The sequence below is a fragment of the Bos javanicus genome, chromosome 5 (assembly GCF_032452875.1).
Source record: "Bos javanicus breed banteng chromosome 5, ARS-OSU_banteng_1.0, whole genome shotgun sequence".
In the NCBI taxonomy this organism is placed as follows: domain Eukaryota; kingdom Metazoa; phylum Chordata; class Mammalia; order Artiodactyla; family Bovidae; genus Bos; species Bos javanicus.
This window is the reverse complement of record NC_083872.1, coordinates 89283416-89297128: the sequence shown is the minus strand read 5'-3', so window position 1 is coordinate 89297128 and position 13713 is coordinate 89283416. Positions and strand designations below refer to the sequence as shown.

The 13713-nt window shown below is 40.4% G+C and overlaps 1 protein-coding gene across 2 annotated transcripts in view; it reads right to left on the bottom strand.

Annotated features, from left to right (window-relative positions):
- The window catches only part of SLCO1A2 (solute carrier organic anion transporter family member 1A2), a 113157-nt gene extending 109933 nt beyond the window's left edge, over positions 1–3224 (bottom strand). The window contains exon 1 of one of the 2 annotated variants that reach the window (XM_061417677.1): positions 2985–3224. The gene's annotated coding sequence lies outside the window, so the exon portion shown is untranslated. Of the gene's footprint in view, positions 1–2454; positions 2697–2984 lie in introns of those variants that run through there. The other variant, XM_061417678.1, reaches the window with a different exon arrangement.
- Positions 3225–13713: the final 10489 nt, after the last annotated feature.

Here is a 13713-nt window from a genome sequence, read left to right as displayed (position 1 = left end):
AGGACAGACTGTCTAAATGTGTTCAAATGTTATAATATTAAAAGTACAATTAAGCATTTTAAAAATTCCCAGTTGTGCTTTGGAAGAGTAAAATATCAACAAGATGCTGAAAATGACTATGGTAAGACTACCGGTATAATGGGAAGGGTAAGGTTTTTAAAATCAGGCTGACTGACCTTTGTTAAAATCCTAGTTCCTTTTCAAAACATTATATATGTTTCTTAACTTCTTTTAGCCTCAATTGCCTCATTTATATATGAAAATACATATACATGCCTGTGTATATATATGTGTGTATGTGTGTGTCTTCTTGGCAGAGATATGAAGATAGATGATTCATGAAAAAGGCTCAGAATATAATTACACCTGTCTCAGCCACATTTAACAAATATTACCTGTAATTATTATTCATTAAATTCTAGGATATGGCATTAACCAAAGCATGAGATATTAAAAAAAAAAAAACTATACAACTTCACTACTGCCACATGTGCCCCATTTTGATTCTAAGACTTCTGAGTAAAAAGAAGAAAGAAATAAACCCACGTCAAGGCTTTAGGAGCGTCTAATAGCTACAACTGGGAAAATCTGCAAGTGTAGGATTAATTTTCTAGAGTGTATTCAAATATAGAAAAGACCCTTCTGTACTTAATCATTGTAAACACCATAATAGAACAATCTGATGCACAGAGGAGCCTGGTGGGCTACAGTCCATGGGGTCACCAAAGAGTTGGACACAATTTAGCGACTGAACCACAACATATGCTTAAATGTGGCTGTCTTAAGACAGGATGTGCCAAGGCTGTTTAAAATCTTTTAAATCTTATGTGTCTCTAGTACATGTTGTTCTTTTGTTACTTTTGAGTTTTTTAGGAGCTAAATCACCTAAAATGGATAATGCACTGCTTTACCACCAGGAATGAGCTTGGGCTATGACCAGTAATCTGAGGCAAATTGTCTTCCCATCTGTAATACAGGAAGGCAACAGGATGTAATATTTACCTGTCTGAAAATAGTTATAATCATTAGTTACTTTTTATTATATGTTTTTATCCAGAAATTTGCCCCAGAAAAGCTTATGTCTTAGTGTCACCTATACACTTTTCTTTCTAGCCTTTCCTAGGACTATATATTTAAAACTTAATTTACCTTTAAAATTGTCCACAAATGTGACCATAATTTCCAGATACATTGAGACATTACTAGACTACGGTCCAATTTAACCGTAGCCGCCTACCATTTTCTGGTAGGGACTCTGATTAGAAAATGGGAACTTCAAACGGAGTTTACCCTCTGCCCTCTTCCTTTCACGTATAAACAACTTATTCTGCCACATAAATAAACAAAAGATAAAATAGTAGATTCAAAGACAGGTTCACTACTTGTGTATGTTTCTGACATTTCTGAATTTATTCTGAATGAATATCTGAATTCACATCGGTAGTTCAACCAACTAGCCTCATCTAGCATGGGTTTTAACAAGATTTACAGCATAAAGAACAGGAGCTTAGAAACCACAAATGACGTAAACTCGCTGGTAAACACAGAGACAAAAGGAAGAAAGTGGATAGAAAGAGAAACCAGAGCTTTTTCACAATGAAGTGCCTTGTATGGACTTTTCACAAATTGTTGTATTTCATATGCTGTTGGGCTTCCCTGATAGCTCAGTTAGTAACCAATCTGCCTGCAATGTGGGAGACCTGGGTTTGATCCCTGAGTTGGGAAGATCCCCTGGAGAAGGGAAAGGCTACCCACTCCAGTATTCTGGCTTGGAGGACTCCATGGATGGAGTCGCAAAGAGTTGGACATGACTGAGCAACTTTCACTTTTCCCATTTTAGAATACAAATAAAAATTATACCATCTAACTAAAATCATTATATTATATTCTCATAAAAGTAGAGGAAATGACAGATTGTTGCTATCAGAAAGTTTCTAATTTGTGAAACAAAAATGCTGGTGAACCAAGCCAATGCAGAATTCAGTCTACGTTTTTTCATACCTGTCCTACACTGTCATTTACATCGTATATTTGGAATACCGAAGCAGCTGCTTCAGCATTTGAATTAATTCTAACACTGAAATCCAAGTGACCTGAATTTCTCTGAAGAGTCAGAAACTGCCAAGAAAACATTTTGATAAGTCTTGTTAGGCTTCCTAGATCGACTAAATAGGAGATATGCAAATCTCTTGCTGGATCCTAAAAAGATTAGACTTCTACCTGGCATATAACAAAAAAGGAGATGATTGATGTAAAGTGCCAGTCTGAGAGCCTGACATGTTTCAGCTGCCTCTATTGCTAACAAAGTAACTGAAAAGTGAAGTTGTCAACCTTGATTTTTATCTTGTCCACATCCTGCCTCTAAGTATCTAGGAGACAAGAGATGCGGGTTTGATCCCTGGGTCCAGAAGACCCTCTGGAGAAGGAAATGGCAACCCACTTCAGTATTCTTACCTGGACCCCATGGACAGAGGAGGGTTCTCTGGGGTTGCAAAGAGTCTGACGCAACTGAAGCAACTTGGCATGAGCAAGACATTTTCTACTTTCTATCCTCATTTCAAATACACGACATGTAATTCTGTTTATTTATTGACTTATGAGAAGTAAATGGCTATTTTGAAGATTTAAAATTCTATACTCATTCCTGATATCATCATAAACAGGTTGCTTCTGTTTTCTATCAGCTTCTTCCGGCCTCTCCCCATCCCCACGCACCCCTCTCTTCCTCCCCAGTAGAACAAGCCTGCCTTTGTCTCCTGCAGAGTTGAAACTTGAAACTTGTAGGAGTTGGTGTGGGCTGGGGGTGGGGGGCGTGGTGGGGGAGGGTCGTGCGGGGGGGGGCGGGGCAGGGCGGCGGGTTGGTTAATGAAGTAGGAAATGTCATCCTTGCCTCCTTTGGCCAGGATTGATTTGAAATTGATGGCTCTCTGGTGGCCACTTTCAGAGGTCTTGGGCGATCCCACCCCTCATTCACCGTCTCTCACCTGCAGTGTCCTGGCAGGGTAAATGCACTTCCGCTAATTGATCAGGCACAATTTCTCCTTCAGATTTCAAGGAGCAGCATACACGTTTAGCCTCTTTCTACTGGGATCTCAGCATTGCTCCATATAATCCAGTCCAGATGTAAGACAGCCCCAAACTAGCTCTGGTTGACCCACAATTGACTGGGACGTCGCTCCTTTCTGAACGTAGCCCTCTCTTCTTTCCACCTCCTGGTAGGTGGATCCTCCCACAACCTTTTAAACTTCTACAGCAGGAGTTGGACACCAGTCCCTGTGTCATCCAAATTGCAGAGGACAGATAAACCACTCACAGCGAACTTCTTAAAGTCATGCATGCTCACTGGGCTTGAGTTTGAGAGAAAGACTGCCCCCACCCTGCCCTGAAATCAAAAAGGATGGTAGGAAACTGCCATGGAGATACTAAAACCTTTGATAACATTAGTCTGATTAGAACAGCACGTTCTGAGCCAAAAAACAAGCACACAGGTCACTGGTGCAAAACGGAGTCCATCACAACATCCAGTAAAACAGAAAATGTGTATATGATAAATACATTAATAATAGTTCATCAGGAAAAAATAGAGCTTATTTAATGAATGATAGTGATATCATAATTGAATCTCTATCTGAAAAGAAAATAGACTGCTGCTGCTGCTGCTCCTAAGTCGCTTCAGTCGTGTCCGACTCTGTGCGACCCCATAGACGGCAGCCCATAGGCTGCTAGCCCTGTCTAGATACCATGTTTAAAATAAAAAGAGCAAAGGATGAAAGACTTCAATGTAAAAACATATATATATATATATATATATTTTTTTTTTTTAAGTAGAAAAGTGCTACGATTGGAAAAAATTTCTTCAAAAAGACCAAAGAAACTTTAAGAAACCATAACAGGAAAAGTTCTCAAAGTTGAATTCATCATAATACAAAGTAAACAAAGGCAAAAAAAAAATTACCATAAATAATGTTAGAAAAACAGAGATGGAAGAAATGCTTAAAATATATATAAGAAGCAGAAGGTTATATCGCTAATGTGAAAAAAAGAGCTTCTACAGATTGATTAAAAAAAACAAGCATGGGTATGGACTGAGGTTCATAAAAGAAGAAATGCAAATGAAAAATGTATTAAAAGCAGTTTATAAAAGATGCTGTCTCACTAATAGACAAGGAAACACAATTCAAAACAACACAATACTCTCACTTTTTCATATAATAAGTTAACAAAATTTTAAAGAAATATAATATTCAACATAATGGGGTATAGAAACAGGAGAGTTGTGAATTACAGCACACATTGTTCTGTAATTTCAGTTTTGGAAATCTGTTCTATAGAAACAGACATATTTCAAAGAAAAAAATAGGCCAAGAATGACTGAGACACATGTGCTGACCTAGAGGAATACCCAGAGTACACAGTTTAAATGAATACAGTAGTAAGTCAAGTCATGTATCTAATTATGATCCTATTCCTGTGAATAAAAGTAGGGGAACACATGTATATAAATTCATGCAATTATATTTGTTCTATATATTTTTACATGTAAAAAGATATTCACCAAGTTGACTTTGTCTTTTTATACTTTTTTTGTGCTATTTGGCTTTAAAAAACTAACTTTCTCAGTTTTGAATTTTGAAAGAAAATTCCAACAAAGTGTGTGTGTGTACATCTGTGTAGTACAGTATAGTATAGACCACTAATGCTGTAGGATTTCAGGGGAGGGAGACAGGTATGTGGAAAACATATGGCTTGATCAAAACTTGAAGGATGAACTTGGAGGAACTGGATAAACAAAAGGGGGCTTTTCAGACGATAGAAAAAAGCAGGGAGGAAATATTATCTGGATCATTTAGACTCACTTCAAATATTCTAAACCACTGGTAACTATGTATTTGAAAAAAATCAATATATTTCATGACTGAAAATCAACATCTGTATTTCCAGACTTGTCTGTGAATGAGCAGTAGTGCTACTATTACAGGATCCTGAGTTAAATAGAATTGGTGTCACTATCAGGAAATTAAAGACAAATTAGAAAACCCAAGGAGTCTTACATTTCTCAGCGTTAAGTCTACCTTTTATTTTTTGCAACCAGAAGTGATAAACTGCAACCCACAACAGCCCAAATAAATGAATTTCCTTTACCTTAGCATTCACCATCACCTTCATTCATTGCTGCCTCTATACTGTAAGATAGTCAGACTGTTTACAATTATATACTGAGTAACCAATATGAATTAACATCTGAATACATGTAAGCTGGAGCTTCTTGCTCTCCAGAGAATCAGAGCTGGAAATAAAAGAATCTCTGTTTACCTAAGTAATAATCCTTTGGTAAAATTTCTTTAGCTCTGAAGGCTGCATGAAACAGGTGAGAGAAAAGATTAGTCAACTGGAACCAGAGGCTCCTCCTTTCTGTTTTGTTTTGTTTTGTTTTGTCTGAACAGTTAACCCTTACCTGGCCAGAGCTCTGACTATGACATCGTGTTCAGAGACTATAGGAAAACTCAGTTAAAATGTTCACATTACTTAACTTGCTGAACCTCTTTTCTGAGTTTTTTCTTTTGTGCTTTAAGAAGTCTTTTGTAAATCACTTACTGATTTACTCATTCAGTAGGACTTCCCTGATAGCTCAGTTGGTAAAGAATCTGCCTGCAATGCAGGAGACCCCAGTTTGATTCCTGGGTTGGGAAGTTCCCCTGGAGAAGGGATAGGCTACCCACTCCAGTATTCTTGGGCTTCCTTGTGGCTCAGCTGGTAAAGGATCCACCTTCAATGCGGGAGGCCTGGGTTTGATCCCTGGGTTGGGAAGATCCCCCGGAGAAGGGAAAGGCTACCCACTCCAGTATTCTGCCCTGGACAATTCCATGCACTGTCCATGCGGTCACAAAGAGTCAGACTTAACCGAGCAACTTTGCTTTCATTTACTCATTCAGTAAAGTAAGACGCTAATATGCTAAGCATGAATTCAATTTCTTGTGTGACTGGAAAATGTAAGAAAAGATAATATCACAAACAGAAATAAACTTGAAGAACAGACTTGTTTTAAGCAGGAACATTCATTTCTACTGGGTGCCACCACTATTTTTGAACAGTTGACTGAGGTGAGAAAACCACCATTTACCAATTATTCTCATGATAACTTTCTACCTGGGCTTCCCAGGTGGCTCAGTGGTAAAGAATCCACCTGCCAACTCAGGAGATGCAAGGGGCGAGTTCAATCCCTGAGTTCGTAAGATCCCCCGGAGAAAGAAATGGCAATCCACTCCAGTATTCTTGCATAGAGAATCCTATGGACAGAGGAGCCTGGAGGGCTACAGTCCATGAGGTCATAAGAATCGGACACAACTGAGCAACTGAGCACACACACAACTTGCTTGCAGAATTGGATGAGCGAAATATTAGGGACAGTGTCAGGTGCTAAGGTGGTCTTATCCAAATGGAATTTGAGATGAAGTTTGAAGCATAGTTTGGACTGATATGTTAAAACAGGGAAACATAATACAAATGTATTGTGATGCTTAAAAGTGCCAGCTGGACCCAGCTCCAGCACTGATGAGTTGTGATCTTGAGCAAGTTCATTAGCCTCAGTTTTTTATCTATGCTATGGGATAATTATAGCACTAATCAGAAAGAATTGCTGAGATTATAGTTCTTTCTTTCAACAAACACTTGTTGAGTGCCTATTCTATGCCAAGGGCTTCCCTGGAGGCTCAGCGGTAAAGAATCTGCCTGCAATGCAGGAGACAAGGGTTCAATTCCTAGGTCGGGAAGCTCCCCTAGAGGAGGGCATAGCAACCCACTCCAGTATTTTGCCTGGAAAATCCCATGGACAGAGGAGCCAGGAGGGCTACCATCCGTGGTGTTGCAAAGAGTCAGACAAAACTGAAGCAACTTAGCACACATTCTATGCCAAATGCTATTCTAGGTACTAAGGATATAATAATAAGCAAAGTAGTTTAAATTTCTACTTTGTTAATTCTGGTTAAAGGAAGGATGAAAATAAGCAAGTCAACATAGTAAGATTAAGAAGGACTCTTGGGACTTCTCTGGTTGTCTTATGGTTAAGAATCTACCTTCCAATGCAAAGGATGTGGATTCGATCCCTGGTTGGGCAACTAAGATCCCACATACCGCGGGGAGCCCCTGTGCCAAAAGGAGGATCCCGCATGCTACAACTAAGACCCAACGCAGCCAAAAAATATAATAAATGCAATTTTTAGAAAAACTCCGCTGAAGGTGAGTTCACAATCCAAAACCGTTTGAAAAAAAACAAGCAGTTCACTGTGAGACTTTTTCTTGAGACAAAGAAAAAAATTATTCCTTGTAATGAGAACACTTAGGATTTACTCTCAACAACTTTCATATAACATCCAGTGTTAATCAGATGAGTCATGTTTAACCTTACATCCCTAGGACTTACTTATCTTATAACTGGAAGTTTATACCTTGAACCACCTTCATCCAATTCCCCCTCCCCCCGACTCTGAACCATTTTGAGTTGATCGGTAACTCCTGTCAGCTCTGATTGTGCTCTTTAAAGCCGCAAAACGACTCCAGTCTCTCTTTCAGCAGCTCTTTAAATATTGAAGAGAACCATCTTGTCCTGTCGTCCCGTTTTCTCCCATTGTGTTAAAACTTTGTACTTCCCTCAGCCCTGTTACAGCAGTGTGTCCGGTCTCTTGGACGTCTGAAGAGAAGCTTCGGTGGGTCAGTGATCACCCTGAGGCTGACCCAGAAGGAGCGAGATTTCAGGGGTGCTGTGGTCAGAGCCTGGTGAGCCAGGACTCCATCTCCTCAGGTCAGGAGGTTATAAATCAACACAGGTTCAGCAAACCTTCCTACACAAATCATTAGCTTCTCCGCCTCCTTTCTGGAAATCAGAGACACTGAACAGAAACAAACAGCTTTAGTGAGATTTGGGGTGAAAACTCATCTCTCAAACTGTTGAGGGGAATTTAAGAAAATCCTGTGCGGTGACCGCCTCAGGCTGTATCCTCTACTAAAGGCTCAGGAAGAAGGCAGAGGTAAGCTCTTACCACTGAGTCAGACAACCTAACCCTGAATATGGGAGCATGGCTTTACTTTCTTTCAAAGCCTGATAACTGGCCTTACTTCCTTCAAAAACCTAATGACTTACCATTTCGAAAATAGCAGTCCAGCTCTCCTTACTCTTGCCTTCCCCCAAGATTTTATTCTCCTGCTTTTTGTTTTGTTTTACCTCTAAACCCAACTTTTTCCCCCACCTACAACCTTGCATTTCCCATTTGCTTTTTGGGAGCACAAAGAGCAGATGATAAAAGAAATCCACAGATCGGTTAAGTACCTCCAAAAGGATCAAATATCTGAATGTTGAGAGATCTTGAGTTCTATAAGAGGGACTCTTTGCCCTTCACTAGACCTATTTAATAAATACATTTTAAAAGGTAGATGTGTATATGTGTGTGTGTGAATACTCAACAACCAAATCAATTGCAACATTTTTTTCTACCCAAATTCCATTTAGTAATTCTCAGATATTTCTTGTACTGCTCCTCAACCTCAGAAGGTGATATTTCTGTCACTGTTTCCAACCTATTTAAGTAGTTTGAGGAAAGACGAACATAAAAATATCTGCCCACCTGCAGCTCTATGGACAAAAATCTGAGAACTGCTTTGAAAGTGAGAGGGGGTGGAGCAGGAAGTGCTCTGATCCTTCTGGTCACCTCCATTTCCAGAGTGTAAATGGAAATTCCAGCCTTTCCTTTCTCTTAAGAAGCCCCAAGTGGCAGGGTTGTTTCCTAATGTCTGATAATGATAGTTAATATTTATCGACTATTTCTTCTCTGCTATGAGCCTTTCCCAGAACAGAAGTGTGTTAACTCATTTAGTTCTCTCAACAAATTCATCAGGTCGCTGGGACACATAGGCAAGCTTTAATGTCATCAAGATCAGATGGCTGGGAAACTGAAGAGGAGGGATTTAAAGCTGAGTTCTGGCTGCTGAGTTCCAGCACCTCAGCTTCAGAATCACACACTGCACTAACTTTCAAGAGCTGACATTAAGTCAGTAAACAGGTGGGAAAGAGCATTACAATAATTTTGCAGAGATTTGTATATTCTGTTTCCTTCTTACGATGCAATATGTATACACTCTTAGAGTGTTCAAAGCCTTGGAGAACCATACTTCTGAAAACATATGAGTTTTTACATTTTAACTTTTATCCTATGAAAACATAATCCCATTGCCATTATTTACCAGTATCCCAAGACACCTCTCTCCCCTGCCTGAACCATCCCCTTCTCCAAACCCTTAGCCCATCTCCTATTTCTCCATCTTCTGGCAGGATCATCCAGAGGTTTTATGAAATAATTTAACCAGATAATTTCTAGAAGGCATAAATGTCATTGTGCATGAATGCTCAATCACGTCTGACTCTCTGCAGCCCCATGGATTGTAACCCACCTGACTCCTCTCCATGGGATTTCCCAGGCAACAATACTGGAGTGGGTTTCCATTCCCTCCTCCAGGGGATCTTTCCCACCCAGGGATCTAACCCCCATCTCCTGCATCTCCTGCATTGGGAGGCAGATTCCTTACCACAGAGCTACCTGGGAAGCCCTTTAAAAATAAATGTCATGAAGAGAAGCAAACAGCGTGGTATATATTTGGTGGTTTTATCTGGGAAAGCCCTTGAGGAGATAATACTTGAGCTTAAATTCAGAGGTTTGGGGCACAATAAAGGACAGAAATGGTATGGACCTAACAAAAGCAGAAGATAGTAAGAAGAGGTGGCAAGAATACAAAGAACTATACAAAAAAGATCTTCATGATCTAGATAATCATGATGGTATGATCACTCACCTCGAGCCAGACATCCTGGAAAGAGAAGTCAAGTGAGTTTTAGGAAGCATCACTACAAACAAAGCTAGTGGAGGTGATGGAATTCCAGTTGAGCTATTTCAAATCCTAAAAGATGATGCTGTGAAAGTGCTGCACTCAATATGCCAGCAAATTTGGAAAACTCAGCAGTGGCCACAGGACTGGAAAAGGTCAGTTTTCATTCCAATCCCAAAGAAAGGCAACACCAGAGAATGTTCAAACTACCACATGATTGCACTCATTGCACACACTAGCAAAGTAATCCTCAAAATTCTCTAAGCCAGGCGTCAACAGTATGTGAACTATGAACTTCCCGATGTTCAAGCTGGTTTTAGAAAAGGCAGAAGAACCAGAGATCAAATTACAAACATCCATTGGATCATAGAAAAAGCAAGAGAGTTCCAGAAAAACATCTACTTCTGTTTAATTGATTACGCCAAAGTCTTTGACTGTGTGGATCACAATAAACTGTGGAAAATTCTTCAAGAGACAGGAATACCAAAAGACCTTACCTGCCTCCTGAGAAATCTGTACACAGGTCAAAAAGCAACAGTTAGAACTGGACATGGAACAACAGACTGGTTCCAAACTAGAAAAGGAATATGTCAAGCCTGTATATTGCTACCCTGCTTATTTAACTTATATGCAGAATACATCATGTGAAATGCCAGGCTGGATGAAGCACAAGCTGGAATAAAGATTGCCAGGAGAAATATCAATAACCTCAGATATGCAGGTGACACCACTCTTTTGGCAGAAAGTGAAGAGAAATTAAAGAGCCTCTTGATGAAAGTGAAAGAGGAGAATGAAAAAGTTAACTCAACACTCAGAAAGCTAAGATCATGGCATCTTGTTCCATCACTCCATGGCAAATAGATGGAGAAACAATGGAAACAGTAACAGACTTTATTTTCTTGGGCTCCAAAATCACTGAAGATGGCAACTGCAGCCTTGAAATTTAGACTCTTGCTCCTTGGAAGAAAAGCTATGACCAACCTAGATGCAAATTAAAAAGCAGAGACATTACTTTGCCAACAAAGGTCCATCTAGTCAAAGCTGTGGTTTTTCCAGTAGTCATGTATGGATGTGAGAGTTGGACTATAAAGAAAGCTGAGCACCGAAGAATTGATGCTTTTGAACTGTGGTGTTGGAGAAGACTCTCAAGAGTCCTTTGGACTGCAAAGAGATCCAACCAGTCCATCCTAAAGGAAATCAGTCCTTAGTATTCATTGGAAGGACTGATGCTGAAGCTGAAACTCCAATACTTTGGCCACCTGATGTGAAGAACTGACTCATTGGAAAAGACCCTGATGCTGGGGAAGATTGAAGGCAGGAGGTAGAAGGGGACGACAGAGGATTACGTGGTTGGATGCCATCACCGACTCAATGAACTTGAGTTTGAGCAAGCTCTGGGAGTTGGTGATGGACAGGGAAGTCTGGCATGCTGCAGTGCATGGGTTCTAAAAGAGTCAGACACACATGAGTGACGAACCAAACTGACGAAGTGACTTAAACTGCCATGAGAGTGACTCATGTGATTCAGGGGCTCTCTCTCTCTGAGCCTGCTCATGTGTCTATTTACCCATAGTTAATAGATACCCATGCTACTGCTAAGTCACTTCAGTCGTGTCCGACTCTGTGTGACCCCAGAGATGGCAGCCCACCAGGCTCCACCGTCCCTGGGATTCTCCAGGCAAGAACACTGGAGTGGGTTGCCATTTACTTCTCCAATGTATGAAAGTGAAAAGTGAAAGTGAAGTCACTCAGTTGTGTCAGACTCTTTGCGACCCCATGGACTGCAGCCTACCAGGCTCCTCCACCTATGGGATTTTCCAGGCAAGAGTACTTGAGTGGGGTGCCATTATAGTTTCCTCTTAATAAATTACTTGCTTCACTACTTCCCTTCCTTGTGGAAATTCTTTTCTGCAAAGTCGAAGGGCCAGGGCCCTTGTCACTGACTACTGGTCTAGAGGTTAGGATCTGGTGCTCTCACCTTCAGGACCCAGCCTCAATCTCTGAGTGGGAACCCAAGCCCAGGTCTAAGTCATTGCAGGCCAAGGCCATGGGAGATCATATCCATGTGTGGCTGGCATCCTTGGCTTTGCCAATAATTCTGAGATCACAGTTGTGTCTTTGAGCTGTATGGTACAGAAGCTTCCCTCAGAATCTGTACATGCATCTTATGTCTCTTTAAATATCAAACACTGTAAGTGTTCTTCTCATGCCATTGCACAAGTTCTTTCCTCACTGTGAGCTATGATGAGTAAGACATGGTCCCTCACAATTGTTTTCTGTGCTCTATTTTTTTTTTTTTAATGTGGAAAACTATCCTATTAGGGGAAAGGGTTTCTTTTTCTTCATGTGGGAAAAAATTTTCATTTTAGGGACCTCAGAAACAGAGAATTATCTCTGCAGCCTAAACTTAAGACAGATAAAAATAAAAATCTTATGACAAGGTAGATTCACACAGAATTGTGAATGAAGCTTACAGGTTTTTAAACATTTCAGTCATTCAGCAGAGATAAGCTGACTCACTGGGCTATTTCTTAATTATCAAAAATAAAAAAATAATTATCATAGATGTGTCTATGACATATGATTTAAATTTATAAATAAAAAAAAAAGAAACAGAGAATTAGATTAATCACACTCATTGTTTCACAATTTGTTCTCATCATTGTCCACACGTGGTATGTTCTTATTCATCAGATCAGATCAGATCAATCGCTCAGTCGTGTCCGACTCTTTGCGACCCCATGAATCACAGCACGCCAGGCCTCCCTGTCCATCACCAACTCCCGGAGTTCACTCAGACTCACGTCCATCGAGTCAGTGATGCCATCCAGCCATCTCATCCTCTGTCGTCCCTTTCTCCTCCTGCCCCCAATCCCTCCCAGCATCAGAGTCTTTTCCAATGAGTCAACTCTTTGAATCAGGTGGCCAAAGTACTGGAGTTTCAGCTTTAGCATCATTCCTTCCAAAGAAATCCCAGGGCTGATCTCCTTCAGAATGGACTGGTTGGATCTCCTTGCAGTCCAAGGGACTCTCAAGAGTCTTCTCCAACATCACAGTTGAAAAGCATCAATTCTTTGGCACTCAGCCTTCTTCACAGTCCAACTCTCACATCCATACACGACCACAGGAAAAACCATAGCCTTGACTAGACGGACCTTTGTTGGCAAAGTAATGTCTCTGCTTTTGAATATGCTATCTAGGTTGGTCATAACTTTCCTTCCAAGGAATAAACATCTTTTAATTTCATGGCTGCAGTCACCATCTGCAGTGATTTTGGAGCCCAGAAAAATAAAGTCTGACACTGTTTCCACTGTTTCCCCATCTATTTCCCATGAAGTGGTGGGACTGGATGCCATGATCTTAGTTTTCTGAATGTTGAGCTTTAAGCCAACTTTTTCACTCTCCACTTTCACTTTCATCAAGAGGCTTTTTAGTTCCTCTTCACTTTCTGCCATATGGGTGATGTCATCTGCATATCTGAGGTTATTGATATTTCTCCCGGCAATCTTGATTCCAGCTTGTGTTTCTTCCAGTCCAGCGTTTCTCATGATGTGCTCTGCATATAAGTTAAATAAACAGGGTGACAATATACAGCCTTGACATACTCCTTTTCCTACTGGGAACCAGTCTGTTATTCCATGTCCAGTTCTGACTGTTGCTTCCTGACCTGCATACAGATTTCTCAAGAGGCAGATCAGGTGTTCTGATATTCCCATGTCTTGAAGAATTTTCCACAGTTTATTGTGATCCACACAGTCAATGGCTTTGACATAGTCGATAAAGCAGAAATAGATGTTTTTCTGGAACTCTCTTGCTTTTTCCATGATCCAGCGGATGTTG